Raw genomic sequence first — 20,466 nt, 5'->3', positions numbered from 1 at the left:
TTCTTGGCGTCGACGCGAGAAAAGCGAAATTTCGTTAAAACAACGAAATATTTTACTTTGCATGTATGCATCCGCTTATTAATCCGCTAGAGGGCTAACGAGTTTAATCAAATATTGAACTTGAAACAATAATCCGTTTAATGGATATTTGGACGGTAAAACGTAGATCGTATAGGATATTAACGACGAAATGCGAAGCAATAAACGGGCCTCCCGAGTAAAGATTAAATCGGAATACCAGCAGAGGAACGTACTCGCCACTGATATACGAGGAATTCACGATTTATTTCCTAACACGAACGTGAAAATCATCGGCTACGTGTTGCCTTTCGCTATGATTTCACTCAACACGTACTTGTATCGAGTAATTCTGAAACAGCTATGCTTTAAAACAATTTTTTCTTCGTTAATTTTATAGAAAATCTGTTTTCTATGAAGTATAAAATATTGTCGATTCTAAACCACTGAAATGGTTGGAAGAGGGATTAAACGTATAGCGTTGTACAAAGACGTCTTTGAAGCTAACGGGAGAGTTTGAACTCGGTTTCGTCGACTTCGAGACGTTTCGCGCCGAACCTAATATCAACTCGAGCAACAACAAATTCTATTTTCAAGATAACGAGGAAATCGTAGCGCCCGATAGATCTTACGAACGCCATCGATGGCTACTTGAAAAACAAAATATTAAAAAGGTATCCTAATACGATAGATACCGATAAATAGCAGCCCCTTATCTCGAGGAAACCTCAATACCGGGATTTCTCGAAGAACGTCGATGCATACTGGAACATTTTTGGGTTAAACGATCAATTATTTTCTGGAACGTCCAAAACTTTGAAGGCAAGTTTTCTCGAAGAATCGAAGTGCAACGACATAACCAGAAATCGAAGATTTTATGTCCCTTCACGAGGGAATAGACTGACGTTGTTTACGGTGTCTATTACGAGAGTTTTAACAATACGATGACTGGAAACTTCAACATGGATGCAGACGACGATGTTTTCAGAAGCAATACGACCTACGAAGAAAGAAAGCTCCACGAGAAAGTATCAAACTCGAGCGCAAACATACGAAAATATTTTACTTGCAACGAACGCTCATTGCCATATCAGGAAATGGAGATTGTAACAGTATTATCTCACCTATGTTTAACGCTAGATTTACGGGGCATTTATTGCACACATTTTGATTAAAAACGCGAGAATAGACGCGTTATATAATTTTTTGCGAGAATAAACGTACACGGAATCTCAAAGCGTCCATCGACGCGAGCTACAAGACCCTCAACTATTCAAGAACACCCGAAGACGCTTCGAATTCTCACTAGTTCGACGCAATTCTGCTGGAAAAGTTTGATGCTTTTGAAGAGAGGACGAACAAATCTGTAGACAATTCGCGGAAAAGAAGATTCGACTTCGAGGAATGAAATCTTGTTGCGTCGTTGAAATAATCGAACGCACTCGAATCCAAGACACGTGAACAACGAATTAAACGTACATTACGATACAGAATCATATGAAAAGGAAATCAAAATCGAGGAAGAATTATATATTTCTTGAAATAGAAATTAACAATTTACAAATAAAAGAAACCCCGAATCGAAACGTTTGAAAAATACATTAAACTTCATCTCCATCGCCATGATCTACATGGATCATCGAAAGTACGCTAGGAAGGCTTCAGTTTCCTTCCTGAAATGTGCAAAGCATGTCACGTTTCCCACAGGGGGAGTAGGGGGTGAAAACACGTGCCTCCGCGATCGATTCAGCGGGCCCCGATGTTAAAAGATTTATTGTTTATTGAAATCGTCGGCCTTAGGCTGAACGCGAACAGGGTTATGCGAAAGTATCGCGTTATAAACGGAACAACCCATCCGGAAAAACCGGGGAGATGGACCACTACGTGACACGGACACGAATCGCGACATTAATACTAAGCGGTCCTTTATTTTCTTTTACGTCCCGACCAGAGCGCGACGACCGCCTCGACGAATTTTAACGAAGACCTCGTCTACGTCCTTGTGAAAATTCCTACCTTCTCCCGTTCCCGGTATTTTTCTTCCCTTGCTCGTCCGCCCCCAACTCCCCGTTTCTCGTCTACTCCTGTTCGTACGCCCTTACACTTGGCGCTTTCCAGATTTCCGTGCACGATTTACACTCCGTCGATGCACATCGCGCGACGGAGAATTTTATGACAGCGTCGTTGGCTCTTTCTCTCTCTCTCCCTATATATATTCGAATCGCTTCGATACGCGTCGCCCCCTCAAATTGATGACATTTTTTGCAGAGTACATACCACTGCGTAGAATATCGAGAGACGCGTACAACCGGCCGTTAGCGACTGGCCGTTAAAGTCCGCTGTCGAGCCGCAGCGACAGTTGGCGTGTAACGCGAAATGGATTCCGAACGACGACGAATCGGATCGCTTCGTCGATTTCCCCCCCCCCCCCCACCCGCGAAAATAAATGAATTGTTATTGTTTAGTGTTTCGTTTTACGACAACGGCCCAGTTGTTGCGTTTGTCGCGAGAGACGGAGCATACGACCGAAAGCGCGGAAAGATAATCGTAAAGAAACGAGCATCATTTATTGGTTTGTAGGAAAATCTGCTTGAAACAACGAATCGTTTGAAATATTTGTACTGCCTATCGAATTCAGGCTCATTTTTTAATAAATTATAACATACGTTCAATTAATAGAATTACAGATAGCAAGTACTAATCTGTGAGTTCATGGGTTGTAATCTCGACAAATGCACGTTTATTAAAGAGTTCCGAGATCGAAATTAGCTGTGTTTTTCAGTACTTTAATTACACTTTAGTAATGGTCATTGTATATGGAATGCTTGTATCGATCAATTAGTTTAATTAAATTGAAATGTAATTCGATAGAATTAATAATGTCTCCGGAACTCGAAACGCGATGTCTTGGACCGAGACTCTATAATAAACGCGTTGCAACGTTTTGATAGAAAATACAGGTGAAAATCCTATTCAAAGGGAAATAAAAGATTCGACAAAAAGAGTTATTTTTGGCCGTAGAATAATTTTCGTCGGATTAAAATTGCGTCTGTTGTTCGTCGAATAAAGATAACTCGGATTAATGAACCACCGCATAACGCATAAAAACAATGTAGCTTTTATTTCGAGTATTTCGTACGCGAAATAATCTATTATAATCTTGAAAATACTCTTGTTCTGTTTGATACAACAATATTACCAGAAGAACTAGTATTCCCTGTGGCTGGTAATATTGTTACATCGAACATAACGAGATTACTTTCACAAATTATAGCGTTTGCTTTTCCACACTGAATTACATTGGAACCTATTTGTAAAATATTGTGACTCTTAAATAATTATTTTTCTCGATTTAATATGGTCTCGAAGCGACGTGAAAAATATCGTGACGTATTCGTCTCCGGTACTTTATCAACAAGTTACGAATTCTCGCTCTATATGTAAAGAATTCTCTGATTGTAAATTCAATGAATTTTAAAGTACCGGTTTATACACTAGACTGTTTACGTTTACCGTTATCTACGTATGCGCTCGTGTAAACTTTTGCGGGGCTGTTTGCTACCCTACATTTCGCAAGTCGCGATTCGATGTTTCGAAATCGTCGGATCAATTTCGTTTCAATTTGATTAACCACGTTTCGTAAATTTCGTACATTCTGCAAGATCGGAGGTCCGGTTATTGTGGGCGTGCAGCTTGAAGAAATCCAAGATGACGTTCGATCCGTTCCCCGCCCCAAAATATCGCTATTTTTCGGGGGCAATGACACGTTCCCTACTGATGAAACTTTATGGCGAGGAGACCACGGGAACGAAGGGCCACCGAAAGGAAAATCAATGTGGTGAATAGGCAGCCTGCCTGCCACACTATCGCCACGCTGGGGTGACTTGTATTAGGGTGAATTCTGTGCCACGTAAGCATGCACGGAGTGCCTAGGAAACATGAGTCATATCTAAAATGTATGCTACCAGTTACTACTAGTTATTCCGAAAAATATTTTCACTTCGACCGTTCGTACACACGAACAAACAACGATAAGCGTTCGACGATCGATCTACGATTCATTTAAAATTGTAACAAATATTTTTAAATTCCAAAATAATAATCTGTATCCATCGGTGAATTGAAGATTCTAAAAGCGACATTATACAGACATGACTAAATAATTCGTACACCAGTTCTGTTAAATCACGGATTAGACAATGTCTGTCTTGGAGTAGCATATCGAAAATGTAATCGGGTTTGAGCATGTAATCCGGTATTTCTATACGCATTAATGTTGATGATATTAATAATGCGTCAACGTTGAACTCAATGGAAATCACACTGTATTATGTATGACGCAAAACGCTATCAACGATGTCCAGTCAATAGCTAGCAACGTCTTTCAATAGACCGAATGAACGCGTAATATTACTGCACGTCACTCTGCATCAAAATGTGATTTTCTATTCAATTTGCCGATTTTGACGGTTCAAAATGAGCTCCCGTTACCAGACGACGTTCACGGATCAATTTTGCGTGAAAATTATTCTTTAAAGGGAAAATAGGAATCAGTTTGGTCCCTCCAATGACTACCGATGATTTAATAATAAGGTAATTTCTCGCTATGTAATACATGGTAACTGTTCCAGCAATCGAAAATACGTTATAAAAATAATGCCTTTCGTTCACTACCACATTTTAAAAACATTCTCATCTGAACGTAACACGATTAGGCTACCAGAGAAAGTACGTAACTTCCTTTTCGCATCGAAGAACGTGGCAGATTCGTGGCTCGAGGCATCGAAGTCACCGCATTTACGTAATGTCGTACGGGTTTCTACACACCGAGCAGACTATTAAAGTTGTACGAAGGAAAACGCGCCGTATGCCTCGAATTATGTTCGACGATCGAGCAATTTCCCAGTCGACGGAAAACGAAAACGGGATCTAAGTGGGAGAAGATTAAGGAATGTAAACATTTAAAAAAATTGACTTTAACAGAGAGCAGGGCTGGCGGTTCGGTTTAAATGTATTTACAGAAGAGACGAGTCTGTCGGAGGGAAAGAAAGCCACCGTCTTTTCCACATCCGTTTGTAAGGGCGCGGCTGTGAAATGCGAGGGTAGTTCGACCCTCTTCTCGTTGAAGCCAACCCTAAATGGCAGCTCGCCAAGTGTGCTAACACCCTCTTCTGCACATGCAGGCGCCCTCTTCTCTCCTCTTCTCTCCGTCGCCACCGCCCACCCTTTTGCGACACGCACGTCAGGTCCCATTCAATGCACTGGCTACACTCTCTTCTGTACTACACGCGTGGCTTTACACACAATGCTCGCAAACACTTTGCATTCGTAAACATGCGTAAACAACAACGCCGATTTCACACCTAACGTACAAACCGCGCTGAAACTGCATAGCGGGACGCGGACGCGAGGAAGGGCGCCATAAATTGCAATACGCGTCGGGATTAAGCTCCCACGACTTATCGCGTATTGCTAGCGAGCAAAGCCAGTTTAAAACTGTTTCTGTTCAATTTTCTTCGTAATCTTATTTTATCACGGGCAAATTGCGATCTTCGAACTTGTTCTTCCGCGCTGAATCACGACAAATAGCGTCAGGCGTTTCGTATCGTGATCCTAGAAATCGAACGAATCGTTTTCACAACGCTTTGCAATTTTCATTTCGTTGCGCGTGTATAATTAAAAAGAGAATTATTAAAATCGAACACGAAAGTACGAAGAGAACCGTAAAAATTATTTCCCATGCATGCGATTGCCAAGTTGGGTTGTTAAGGGGAGATTCCCGTTGGAAGACCAATTATTTAGGCAGTTATCAAAAGCTTTTTTTCACGGAAAGTTCAAGAAGGACAACTATGAACTTTCGCAGGCGCACCTATCAATTTCAAACGTACTACCTGAACTTTACCAACACGTTGTAATCAATAGTTTACATGTTCCAAGCTATTATGTGTTCGCTGACCAAGCATAATTGGGAAAAATTTTAATGAGAGATTCTAGAGGCCAAAATAAGACGAAAATCAAGAATACCTATTTGTTGATGGAGGCTTCGTTAAAAAGTTATTAACTATTAAATTCAAAAATTTCAAATCGTTCTGGAAAAATTATTTTCGGTTGCACGGGTCAATTGCAATCATTTCTGGTGAATAGACATAACCCCGAAATCCTACGCATTTTTGAGAAAAAAATGTTTACCGAAAATATAATTTCTGGCCAGAAATATCTGCCCGAATTTTCATGTGAATCTTTAAAACGTCATAACTTCTGAACGGATTGGACGATTTTAATGTTTAAAAAAGCAAACAACGCGTATTTTAGTGTAGAATATGTAGAAATCGCAAAAATATAGGAAAAGTTGTTTCTTGACCCCCTAAAATGAGAAAACCCCCAGAAAAATTGCCCAATTTTCAAACAGCCATAACTCCTACAATAGTGAATATATTTCAATGAAACTTTTTTCTGAAGTAGAGCTCATGGGTACCTACAAAAAAGTATTACACAACTTTTCTGTAGGGCGTCAAATAAAATTATCAAAAATGAAAAACTAATTTTTAAGAATAATTGACAGGGGGTAGGTGCCTAAATTTTTCGGTGAAAAAAAAAATTTCAAATCGTTCTGGAAAAATTATTTTCGATTGCGGGGGTCAATTACAATAATTTTTGGTGAATAGACCTACCCCCGAAATCCTACTCCCTTTCTAGAAAAAAATTCAGTACAGGTGGAACTTTAAACGTTAATAACTTTTTAACGAAGACTCCATCAACGAATTAGTATTCTTGATTTTCGTCTTATTTTATCTCTAGAATCTCCCATTAAAATTTTTCCCAGGGGTGGCCGAGCATCCTGTATATTTTGGTAAAATTATTACGACGTTCGTAAAATAACCCTCGGTTTCAGCCACGAAATATTAATTAAAAAAGTGTCAGAGGGAAGGAAGACGGTAACTCCCGAAACAAAGAGTCCAGGATTAGGAAATATGTCACATACACGCTTACACGATCCCCAAAGGAACAGAGAGGGAGAAGCGTCGCCTAGTCTTGATAGGTTGAATTCGGAGATTCATCTCCATATCGCCGGAGGTCAAGTATCGATAGTGGTGTGCGTTGTACGTTGCTTATAGATTCGTCGTAATGCCCCCGGCGATCGAGGGTCAATAGAAGTACGCAGCAAACGAGAGTTTTGCATCAGCTAGATTAGGTTTGAGTTGAAAACTGGCAGACAGAAGTTTGATTTGCTTCGACCACGGCTCTTTGATTCTCGGTATCTCTTTGATGCAGACTCTTATGATCCGAGTGGTGTTTCTGCTTCGACCAAGAAGAAACGCGAATATCCGAACTCTCGTTTACCTAAGCTTTTATTGCGATATTTAAATATCGCAATGTATTAATAGCCTCGGGGGATAAACGTAAAATTACAGTCGTTTTTAATTCAAACAGAAGCCAATAATTACGAAGCATATGCTTTCTAACCGAAAGACTCGGCAAATATTGTTGCTAATTTTCGCTGTACCGTTCACCCCTTTTTATTAAGCAAAGAAAATCTTCAAAAGGACACTTCGTTCCCAGGGGGAAGGATCGAAATAATGTGGGATTTTTACTCATTAAAACCTTCATGGTGGCCATTCTGGGATGCACAGGGAGGGGCCCTTGGAACCCTTACGAATATATCACTGTGCCCCCCCCCCTCGCGCCATGCTCTCCCCCTATCCCGACGGGATGAATTCTACTGTATCTCCATCTAAAATCTATCGAAGAATGTTTCAACGGATGGACAATGCCAATCCGGCGTCAGTCTCTCGAGACTATTACTAAATATTGAAAATTCGATGAATACATAATCATCGACCACGGTACTCCATATTTCTCGGTTTATCACGAAATGACTCGGAATATACGATCGAAGAAAAAATAATTTTAGAAACATTCGATTTTTCTTTTGTGACGAAATCATCTTTTATCGAATAAAATCTGGTTTCAAAAGGCTTCTGGGCAAAGTCGGGCCAGCCTGTTCCCGAGCAATCGAAGAAGAACGCAATTTTTAATTGGTTTTCGTGAAAAGTCTTAACCTTTCGCTGGCCACAAAGCTGCGAAGTTTCGCGGACAGTGATTCCAAAGTTCTCGCGCTATCGGAAATCGAGGTTCTTCTTTTTAACTTACTATGTTCTCAGGCAGGATCTCGTACCGTTCAGATTAAGAAACTCCATCGAAGACGTGATTAAAGATTAGGTTTCCTGTCTGCCCTCGGCATAAGCCACGGTTTTTAGCTCGATCGATTAAAACTTGAAGTTTATTAGAACCTTATTAAACTGCCGACTTACGTATTTGAATAAAATATTTCGCGGGTCTTTAAACATTTATAATCTCGTCTAAAAATTTTACATCACGAGGATGATGTTTCATTTTCGCTCTGTACGAAAAATATTCAGTCTTTTGAATAAATAATACCTTCGATGAAAGTAGTATTATCGACGATAAAGAACATTTTTAATAATGTTAATTAAACAACAACAAGCAATTTAGGCGTAATTGTCATGTTTTTTCGATGAATTATATTCCCTTGGAACCTTCCCAACCAAGAGCTCTCAATTTCAGCTGAAGAAAAAGCGCTTTTGTGGTGCGTACCTGCAATGAACGAAAGCCCATCGTCCTTCCTGACCATTCAGCACTATAAAGGGAGCTCAAATATTGGTTCGGTTGGCAATTATGAGTGGTTTTTCACTGGATCTCCACAAGCATACCCTTCAGTCCTGTTCTCCGCGTCTGCTTAATTACGAGATGTTTGCGTTTCTCAAAATTAAACACCTCTCGGTCAGGGTAGCGCATCGCAGTAGCCCTCAGGCTACTCTAAACAAATTTACATCAAACTGGAGAATTCACCGCAATAACCGATCATAATCCTTCGACCGATTTCGCTTCTAATTTTTACTGAATGTACAATTTTTTTTGTTTCCGTTACTATTCATAATTTGAAAGCATCAACGCTTTAGAACGAACATACAGAAGTTAGAATTATACAAACATTGACTAATATAGTGGAATTCACGTTTGTGATTCATTAATATCGAAATATCCTAAACCAGGGACGATATCGTACACGATAACAAAATTGTTTGTCACCGATATAATTTAAGGGATGCCAGTAGTAACAGCAAATTAATATTGCATCGTTTCATCCTCTATAAATTCAAAGAGCCATGCGAAATTTCATATCAGAATGGCATTTATTTCATAATTTAGAAAAAATATGTTTCTCGTTCTCGCTAAACTGTTGGAAACCACGTTGAAGCAAAATTGATATTAACCGAAAGAAATTTAATTGCGCGTTTAATTTAGATCTTTTTCAAACCCGTACTCGCAAATAATGGCATTGCGTACGGAGAAGAGGTTCTCCCCGTAATAGTGGTATTTAACGAAAATGTCAAAACACGTTGCTGCGCCCGTGGACGCGGTGTTCCTACATTTCCTCGCAAGTACTTGCTCGTTCTCTCGTTTGTACATACAGGACGAGCTAATTAAAACGTTACAAGCTGTTTCTAAGTGTAATTCTCGAGGAATAATTCGAGCGCTCAAATGGAACCACCGATCCTCGTCGTATCATTCCACTATTATCCTCTTCATGCGGTGGAATAGAAACTTTCTCACTTTTTGCGTAATATCGATCCTCGCGCGAGTTCGAAAAACGTAATTTACCACCTCCGTAGATGATAGAAAAAAAATTAAAATACGGAAGGACCGGGCAAATTTCACGCAGAAATCTTTGCGGTTTATTTTCGTGGCAGTAAATTAACGGTTCGCCGCAGGACTTCTCGCGAAACCCCTTCGTGATGTCTCGCCCCGTTAGAGCCCTGTTCTCGCGCAGAAATTAGTGGAAGACGAAAGAAAATGGTAGCTCTCGGACGAAGAAGTAGCAAATCGTCAGGCTGAAGCTACCCCTTTTTTTTCCTCTTTATATTTTAATTTTCGTCGTTAATTATCGCGAAGAAAGTTAACCACCCGGTGGTATTTGTTCGCTTTTACAAACTTCCGAACCTTCATCTCCATGCATTTTTATAACTAACAAGGGATCAGGGAAACTTTCTTCATTCTGTATTAAACCTTGCCCGTTGTACGTTAAATTTTTGCATAGTAAAATTGTTTAATCTAAGACGAACTTGCCCGTAATAGTGTCGCTAGTGAAGCGTAACGCGATTATCATGATATTATGCTAATGGTGGCAACAAATTATAGAGATCATTGTTGAACGAAAATTGTCTGTTTTTTAGTTTCACTTTTAGATAAACTAATCGTCTGTTTGTTAATTCCTGATATATATATATATTTTTTTTAAATTAAAATATTTTGTTTCAGTTAATATTTGAAGACTATTTTTAATGTAATTACACATGCAGATATAACGAATTAAAACACATCTCGTTAATATAACCAAAATTCGTATGGCTATTCTGCGAAACTAGAACAACTGTTCTAACAAAGATATATTGAAACTTTATATCATTATAAAATTGTATGTATAATATTTCACTAACTGTCGAAACAATTGGATTCTCAAAAATACCAATTAGTTAGCAAGTTATTATTTAAATTCCCACAGAATCAGTCACAGCACGAAATTATCAGAGTTTCTTCAATGTTTACCAAGAAAATACCCACTGTTTCATTTCACAAAGCTTATAATTACGAGTGTCGAGGGAAACGGAGCGTTTCGAAAAAAGTAGAACCGAACAGACACACAGACTGCTCTGACGAATATTGTGTTTGCGACGATGGCCCCCCTTCCCACCCACGTTTCAACAGTTACGTCGTTCCTCGATGTCACGTTCCACTGATCATTCGCTAAAAATAAAGAATGAAAATAAGAGACGGTAGTAGGCGCGGAGAAAATGGAAGGTGACGAGCTACGTGCTTTGGTATCAAGCAGCCGCGAGCTACTTCCGCGAAGTTTAATTAAATAACGAGGTGACGTCGTTGACGGCGTGGGTGCACTCATGCCGCGAAGCGAGACAGAGAAACGTGGGAGGTTAAAGGCGAGAGAAAGACAGCCAGAAGTGCAGAAGCCAGCGGTAAGAAAGACCGCGGACTTGGAAAAGGGGATGAACTCGGTCGAGGTGCCAAGTTGCTAGGTGACTTTGCTAGTTATTTAATTAGTCCGGAGACTTTCCTTTGCTCCACTGCATCCCTTCCTTCCCTTTGACTCTTTTTACTCCTCGAAACGCCACTTCCTCCGCTCGCTTCTTCTTCTGCGATGTCTCGGAGTCTGTCGGTGCCTTTACCACGACTTCCTTTATGACTTTCAACGGACAATGTGCAGCTTCTGCCCGCCTCCCCCACCGACCCATCGACTTATTGTTCCGTTTGGTCATTTCTGCGTGCCCCTTTACGCGCGCGTTTCTCACTTCGAGAAGGGGGTGGGGGGCATGTGCGATCGCGTGGAAACGACGGGAAATTTTCACTTTGAACTTCCCTTAAGGGGGTAGTTTCATCCGGAGATTCCGAAGAATCGATTTTTCTTTACGTTTATTTGCCCTCGAAGCAGTTAGAAGACATATTATTAGACGTTAGTTACAAAGTATCTCCGTTATCGACAAAATTTATATCGGTAATTAATTAAATACCCTGGTCATTGTTTAAGGTATCCTCGAAATCATCGTTTACAAATTCGCGATATAATTAAGTAAGCTAGGCACATGGATTTTGATAAATTTAAAGTGTAAACCTTGGAGGCAGGAAATATCGATTCTCCACTGAAACGAAAGTAACCAGATATTCTATAAAAAATTCCCGAGAAGGATTTTCGAGAAACCGATACGAAAGGAAAATGGAGTACCGCATTCTACTAACATTTAGTTGGCTCTCGTTCGCGATGGCGTAGAGTCGACGTAACCCACGATTTTAGCCGATCGCAAGGACATAGAGAAAAAGTAAGAAGAAATCGAACGAGAGGAGGGAAGAGCACTCTGTTTGCCAGGTCCTTGAACGAGGAAGGCGAATAGATTCCCCATGGGAAGCTCGCAACCTTTTCCGACGTTCGTCCAAGAACCGGCTTCGATCCAAACCACTAGCGGAAAAGTAACAAAAGCTTACGAGGGCTTAGCCTGGTGACAGGATGATTGCTGGTATTATCGGAATTACTCGAGGGCGAATTGCGCTATACGCCATAACGAACTCGCAATTACACGAAAATCGTGCGTTAACCTCATCGCCGGAAGTCCAATGGACCGATTGTTAAATCCCTCGAGACTACAGAGTTGGAAATTCTAATGGGTGTACTTTCGCCATTTCTCCAGTTAACTTGATCCCCCGGCCGTAAGAATAAACACGGTTGGAGCTGTGTTTGCTTAATGAAAAGTACGTGTACATAAAATCTATCCTTCAAAAGAAATCAGCATGGAAGGGACAATTATTTTGATCAACGTGCCTTATTTTTGTTACGGTTGGAAACTACCGAATTACATAGATTTCTATACTATGCGAATCTGGCTCTTAGCAAGGTTGTGTAATTTTTATTGAAAAGAAAAATTCATACAGAGTGGATATTTTATTTAACGAAAGAAGAGGAAAAGTATGCATTTGATATTGAAATTTTTAAGAAACATGAAACGATACAATTAATTTCAATCAAAATTCAATCTGTTAAATTTAACACGCCAGAGTTACAAGTTACTCGAAAATACCGTGAAGTTTCGGGTTCTTCCCAGAGAATTGGCAACACAAAATCGTCGTACGTGTGGGGAAATTCTCCAAAATATATTCGAAGATACGTTGGCTTGCACACGCGTTATTTCAATTCCCTTTACACGTTCTTAAGAAATTCCACGAACATCTGCTGCAGCCAGAACAAAAGAGAGAAAGGAGTCTGCAATTGTAACAAGAAAGCTCCACGAAATTCACTGTGAACGCGACCACCCTAGCCGTTGTCGATGTTGTAATCGATGGCGCAACGCCGTACCGTCTCGCGTAAAGTTCGATAATCGATAATTATTATTAACGAAGTGCAAATTTGTGCATCGAGAAGAATATTTTATTTCATCCTAACAGATCGGATAAAATACCAACACGCCATGTTATTCCTCGTAAAAACTCTCTATACATAGAGTTTCATTAAACTTGATACGTATCACTTGAACAATGATTATAAAAAAGCTGCTATCTCCTCGGTTACTAAGGTAGTTGCTTAACGTTCAACGAGTACCAAACACTAACAATAAGCACCAGAGCACAGTTATTATAGAGACAGTGTTCTATAGCACTTAATATTGATATTATCTGAGTACCAAGTACACGTATTAGTAAGCAACTAAGCAGACTGTGGAGTTTCCCGTCTCGTCGGAACCGCTATCGACGCTAATTACTATAGAGCACTGTTATCGAACCACGCATATTGTTTCGTTAAAATACAATCGGGCATTCGAAATCTCTCGCGGTACTTGAACACCGACGGAATAGAATGCTCGCTCGGCCAAAACGATAACAAGAGACAGCCCCAGCGACAAAATTCAAAGCAAATGCGACGTGGCTGACCAAACCAAGACACGATTTCCGTAGTTGTCGCTACAATAATATGCTGCGTTGCATAAATAAAGCATGCACGCTGGACGTGATCAATATTGGATGTGATGAAAGTAAACCGGTAAAACGTCGAACGACGCTCAACCCTCGTCGACGCGCGCGACCGTCTGTGTAATTTAATGCCGGGTAAATACGCCAAGCGGGGAGTAGTTTTGCACTGTAATCTAGATGAATCTGCTGGAAGGGCCACTCCCAACGGACATAGGTCTCCGTCAATTACAAAACGATCGTAAAGATACGTCTCGGGACACTTTCGCATTAGTCTTTTATCTTCCTATACGACGCTGTTCGGACATTTAACAAGAACGAGTCCTGAAACCGTCTGCACGGGAAATTTCCTTTAATCGGAAAACGAAAACCCGGTGTTGCAAATTGGAAGCGCGGTCAGCTCGCTGGACGTCGCTAGAAAATTACGAGTCTCGACGGGGGATCGTGGAAAAATGAAATATTCGACTAGGAAGAACGAGATACTTTCATCTTTTTGGCAGCTTTCATTAAAAGTAATTAAATTCCTATGGGTCTGGTCCGATTATGCTCCGCGACAGACGAACAAAGCACATTGTACGACGGATTTTCGGATCATTACTTGACCGCAGACCCCGCCGTACAGCAGGATTTCCCTGTTCCTGTTTGTATACCATTTTCTTTATTAAATTACATTTGTTGTCACTCTTCGTTTGTGCTAAACCCCGCAATGTCGGGATACGTAGTAGCTGTTGTACAGGAAAACAGTATAAAAAATCCAAGGTTAGTGATAATATGGAAAATATATCCGTTAATGTACATAGTACGTGGATCTATGAAGACCTATTTACAGTATAATTCTGATTATCCGGCATACACACGTTATATTTTTGGAAAAGAATTTTTTTCTCAAAAGTACGTAGGATTTCGGAGGTATGTGTATTCGCCAAAAATAATTGTAATTCACCCCTGCAACCGAAAATAATTTTTTCAGAACGATTTGAAAATTTTTTTTTTCGCCGAAAAATTTAGGCACCCTACCCCCTGTCGATTTTTCTTAAAAATTCGTTTTTTATTTTTAATAAATTTGTTTGACGCTGTACAGAAAAGTTGCTTAGTACCTTTTTATAGGTACTCATGATCTCTACTTCCTCCCAAAATTTCATTGAAATATATTCACTATTTTAGGAGTTACGGTCGTTTGAAAATTGGACCATTTTTATGGGGTTTTACTCACTTTACGGGGTCAAGGAACAACTTTTCGAATATTTTAGGAATTTCTACTTATTATTGACTAAAATACGCGTTGTTTGCCTTTTGAAACATTAAAATCGTCCAATCTGTTCAGAAGTTATGATGTTTTAAACATACGCATGAAATTTCAGGGAAACATATCAACGTATGGTCAGACATTATATTTTCGGTAAGGAACTTTTTTCTTGAAAATGCGTAGGATTTCGGGGGTATGTCTATTCACCAAAAATGATTGCAATTGACCCCTGCAATCGAAAATAATTTTTTTAGAACGATTTGAAATTTTTTTTTTCATCGAAAAATTCCTGCTTTTACCTCCTGTCGATTTTTCTTAAAAATTAGCTTTTGATTACTAATAAAATTGTTTGTACCTTGCATCTTTAGTACTTGTTCATAAGTCTGCTACTTATATTTAATTTTGTATAGTTCCATCTGTTACACGATTATCAAAATCTTGGTATTCTCCGTGAAATTTCCATCATATTTGTATTATTAGATATATATGCAACGGGGGAAAACGGAAAAGTACCGATTCGAAGATTACACTTCACTGTGCATCAAAATGTAGACGTTCATTTTGCACTTTTATGGCGCAAAAGAGGTGTCGAGTGGTTTCATAAGTAGAATGTGGCTTAGCTGAGTGCCACTGAAAATAAGAGACGTCGCGATATTTTTCGGATGTAGGGAGACGTTCCGGCTGGAAATTTATCTTCTCGTAATAGCAACGTGGCAATGCCGTTTTCCGGGTGTTGTCACGTCCCGTTCGTTCCCGTACGTGTATGCCCCTTTGTCTACTTCGTTCTTTTTCTCCGCCCTCTCGCAACATCCCTCTGGGATTCGGTCGTGTCCGCACTATAATGGCATTTCGTGTCTCCACATTACACTTGCTGTCTCGCCTGGTACTACACGTTTCCCTGCGTTTTACACTTACGTCTTATTTGTTTCCTTTTCCAAAATATATCACAAATTTCCCGTATCGAGGGAGCTCTTGCGATATCAAGACGCATATTCTACGAAACGAGATTCCAGAACTCCGTATTAAAGCATGCTTCCTACAAGAAACCTGTTTCACTCGCCACTCGTATCTTTAATATTATATTTGTCATTTAAACTCTTCGAAGCGAAATCAATTCGTTCTTTGCGATTTCACAACTGGAGACTTCGTATGGAGCTTAGTATACTTTTACTGCCCCACTGATTGATCTATAAAGCACACGCATTAAAAAATATTAGGGAATGTTTACGAGTGAACTTTCAGGGCGATAGAAAAATAAATTTGTCTTTCAAATTCTAGCCATCTTCGTCTCTTTACAAGGCGAAAGCCACAACTGTTTCTCTCGTAGAACTTTTTCGAGCCTGCCAATTTTCTACGTCGGCTACATAATTCGCCATTGCGTATCCGTATCCACCCTTTCTCTGTTTTCTTTCCTCGACATTTACATCCAACTCTGCACGTATCTTCTTATAATCCTTGGAGCCTCTCCGTACGCCTTCGTTTCACCTCGCAAATATAAAAAGGGCTGAGCAGACACGTGGTTAGTAACTTTGTCAGCGTTTTTAATCCCGCCCCTTATCCCGTCTCTGCTTTCGCTTGTCTCGCAGGTCCTCTTTCTCTCTCTGTTTCTCTCGTACGTTGAACAAACAGATGGGCGTATACTTACGCGTGCTGTTTTTCCGTTATTTTTTAGCTTCGGCGCACAGCCATGGCCCTGTGTACTTTGCAAAACCAACCATTGTACCAATTACCCGTGCTCGCGTCTCACTCGCTGAGATTTAATAGCTTCATCAATGTAATTGATTCGTTTGATCCGTTTCCAAACGCACACACACGCCACGTGTCGCGATGGTAACTCCAACGGCAGTTATCGAGCATATGTACCAACGATTTGCACCCAACTCTGTTCTGCATTTTTTCTACGCTACGTATCGTGCAAAATCCCGGAATATTGCGTCTCAGAGACAAATCGTTCCCTAAACGAATTAAATTAAATACAGCGACAGTAACTAAAGGAAGTTTGCCTCTATCATTTATTTACACTACAGATGTGTAAAAATCATCAGTATAATTCAGGAAAAGTATGAAGCTTCAAGCAAAGATCATGTGAAATGATACAAGTGCAGTATTGTCTCGCTATAAGCTTGCAGCTCGGGATCGACCACAAGCACATACCTGTCGGGTGATTTATTTAATCTTACTCGATAAGTCTGGACTGGTTTTACAAAATTTTCACGTAGAGAGGACTAAAAATAAAATATTTTTACCGTTGCATTAGTATCATCGCACCGATATGGAGTCTTCGGATCTCGTAAAAGGTAAGTCTGGCGTGTAACATTATGGTCGCTCGAGTGCATCCAAGGGGGATTCACCCCAGTTATGGGAACGATGGCCGGAGCATATATCCGCGGGAAGAGTTCGAGCATATAGTGAGAAAATACTGTACGTGGCTAATTGGGTTATAATAATCCATCCAGTCATAAAGTATGGAAGAGACAAGAATAAACAAAGCTAACGACCTTCGTAATAAAACGAAAGTACTCGAAATTGTATAAAAGTTAAATTATTAGGATTTAGTGTTTTCCCGAAGAACTATAAACCTAAATATGGTCTACGAAGGTGACACCCAAGATCACCCGCACCGACTGAGCCGAGGAAACCGAACCTTGTCCTCTGTTTCCGTGACTCCTTCAAAAACCATAAGTACACGTCGCTGTAATACGATCAAATAATTTCGGGGATGAAAAAAAAGAAGAGAAACACGCTTTACATCCCCCTTGGAGAGTTGCCAGCGTATCGGAAAGGCTGGCATTCGCTGGTATAGCTGCGCAAGCAACGCGCGTTAACGCTTCGTGAACGGTGGAGGGGCGCGGAGGGGCCCGCAAAATAAACTTAGACATGTTTGCCGAGCAATCAAATATATGAGTGGAAAGTCTCGCAGGCGTTATCGATTGGTTCGAATCGACTATGGCGGCATAGGGGCGAAGAGGAAAGAGGGAACATTGGAACGTTGGGGTGGCAGGGGGTCGACAGAGGGTTCGAGACGAAATGGGAACGGGGGAGATCCACGAAACTATATAGTCCACATCGTTGGCGGCGGAGGGCCGAGCGGTTTGTCCAGTGTTTGTTGTTCGCCGTTGTTCAAGGGGCAAACATAGTTTTCGAGCCGACGAGAAGGAGCCGCTGGAACAGTCGAATAGACATACATACACGCGACGCTCGTACCCGTGTACGTGCACGATCGTTGCGTGGGTGTGCGCGTAGAGAACGTACACGCGTCCGTATGAAAAACGTAGACTGCACGTACACACGTGCACACGCGTACGTAAGAACGTGAACTTTCAAGAAATTCGACTCTTTTATTCCTCGCGTCCTTACTCCTGTCTGGTTCGGAAGCGACGGAGAAAAATCTCAGGAGCGCAGCCTCTCGGAGAGATTTCGCTTGCGCAAGAAGGGAACAGCGGGATGGGTCACAACGCCTTCAAAGCTCGGACAAATTCTTACGATGTCGTCGAACAACAGAGGTTGAATCGCAAGAAAATCTTGTCCGCGTACCTACACCTCGGGATCGCTTTCGCCGCCAAGTTTGATCGTGCCCCGCCGTTCTTCTCGCAAATTCCTCCATAAAATACGCCCGGCTCGCGTACGGATGAAAAATTTATTCGCGACGAAGTCGAAATTCGATGGTATCGGGTTCGTCAAGTCGCGAGATTGTTGTTTAGGTTTTGATAAACAACTCTCGACAAGGGGATAATTATTAGACTACGGATCTTTATGCAAATTCGTATCTTTATTTATAGAATTAATGAAATGGGAGTTTTCTAGAGGGTTGTGCCAACCCCTAAATAATTCGTATCTCACTTTAAATATTTCTTATATTTTTATATATTGAGTCTGTAGTTTTTTGTGAATTAAAATTCCCCATAAATGCATAAAAATCTGCAATCTAATAATTATAGTTATTAGAAATTGGAATTAAAGTCCAAATAGATTTTAATTGGAACATGTAATAGAAACAAATGAAGTCGACATCTTCGTTGATTTCTAAAAAGGCAGCTTGAAACAGTTTATTTGGACCACATGATAATATATGATAGGAAAGCACCTGGTCAATGATCGTGAGCACGTGGTTAAATAATGTAAAGAGCGACAATCGGACCATTAACACCAGTCCGTATCCATACCTCCACATTATCATTCCGAAGCAGTAATGTACATGGTTCTTTGGATTCGATTGCATGTACGTAATGTTAGTTGTACGTTAAATAATATATTACAACTGTAAAAATTAACCAAATTATCACAAGATATTAATTTTGATATTAGTCTCAGTTTCTTTAAATCACTTTTCTTTATACTTATTCAAACAATATTCGTTTAAATTGCAGATTTTTATTCATAATCGAAACAAATATATGTAATAAAAATTTTGTAAACATTAACAACGACACGAATAAAAATAATCAATTTTCTAAAAGATAGAATCTACTTTGCAAAATTTTATTGCATATTTTTTATTTACTTTTGTATAAGCAATCTAATGTCTCTCGAAATTTTAGAACACGTCCGAACGATTCACAAAGTTTTAAAAGTTTGAATATCGATTACCAGTCTAAAATTATCTTCCAACCCCTGTTACCATTCGAATAACGATCGGAAGTTAAAGGTAGATATCGAAGTCTTAGATTGCGAAGAGATTCGGAAAAGGTCCAACACTGGAACAGAGATATGGAAGATGCTATCGTGCCATACTCCAGGAAGAAAGCCCTCTTTTCGCCCTAATTCCCTTCAGACCTGCCACAGCCTTTTCCAACCGAACACATAGCAATCGAAATTCACATATATCTCTGGATATATATCTATCGATCTAAATTTTAAAATTTAACCGAATCAATTATTTTAAATACGAACCCTTTTACGTGATCTACATATTGTTATAATTATTAAATTATATTAAAGTACCATCGCGGCTACTTTAATCGTAAAATTGTGAACTTATAAAAAGGACAAAAAGACACTTTGAGTAATATATCACATTCACTTCCGTTGAAATTATTTTCAAACACTGAAACGAAGAGCGATAACGTTTAGATAGAAACTATTGTTCAATATTGTGCTCTCTGTATTACTCTAAACCAGGAATGGTGTCCCGGATTATGGAGCATTTCTCTGTTCGTGGTAAACATCTTTTATTAAGTGCACGTTGCGCTCCACTGGCGCGTCAATTTTTCAAAGCACCCTCGAGTTCTTTGTCTTCGTGTCTCTATCTGACTATAACGATAAACGCGCGTGACAAAGAGTAGGGGCGCTTAATCGTTTCATCATTGCCGGGGATGGTCTCGATTCCACGACAATGGCAGAAACGGAACTCCTTTTATTCTTCTCTCGCGAATCCTTCGCGAAGTTAAATCGGCTAACGTCTTCCAAGTATCGACTATGCCGCGCGAAGTTTTCCGTACGCGAAAGTAAGCCAAGAACCGGAAACTTACACTTCAGCGTATTTTATAGTCATTGGCAACATCGCGATCAATACGAAACTAAAGGACGATCTTCGAGAATCGGCTACTTTTTTATTGCTGTTGGAGAAACAAAAATTTCTAAATAAGAAATTAAAAAACGTGCTCGAAAGTTAATAGACTGTCTGAACAATTTAATAATCACTTCGAAAACAGGCA

General features: G+C 40.1%; 1 protein-coding gene across 17 annotated transcripts in view; it reads left to right on the top strand.

Annotated features, from left to right (window-relative positions):
* Bru3 (CUGBP Elav-like family member bruno 3) overlaps positions 1-20,466 on the top strand; it is a 714,599-nt gene that overhangs the window by 654,912 nt on the left and 39,221 nt on the right. The gene's annotated exons all lie outside the window — the stretch shown is intronic.

Source organism: Colletes latitarsis, chromosome 10, assembly GCF_051014445.1.
Source record: "Colletes latitarsis isolate SP2378_abdomen chromosome 10, iyColLati1, whole genome shotgun sequence".
NCBI lineage: Eukaryota > Metazoa > Arthropoda > Insecta > Hymenoptera > Colletidae > Colletes > Colletes latitarsis.
This window is presented reverse-complemented; position numbering and strand designations above follow the sequence as displayed.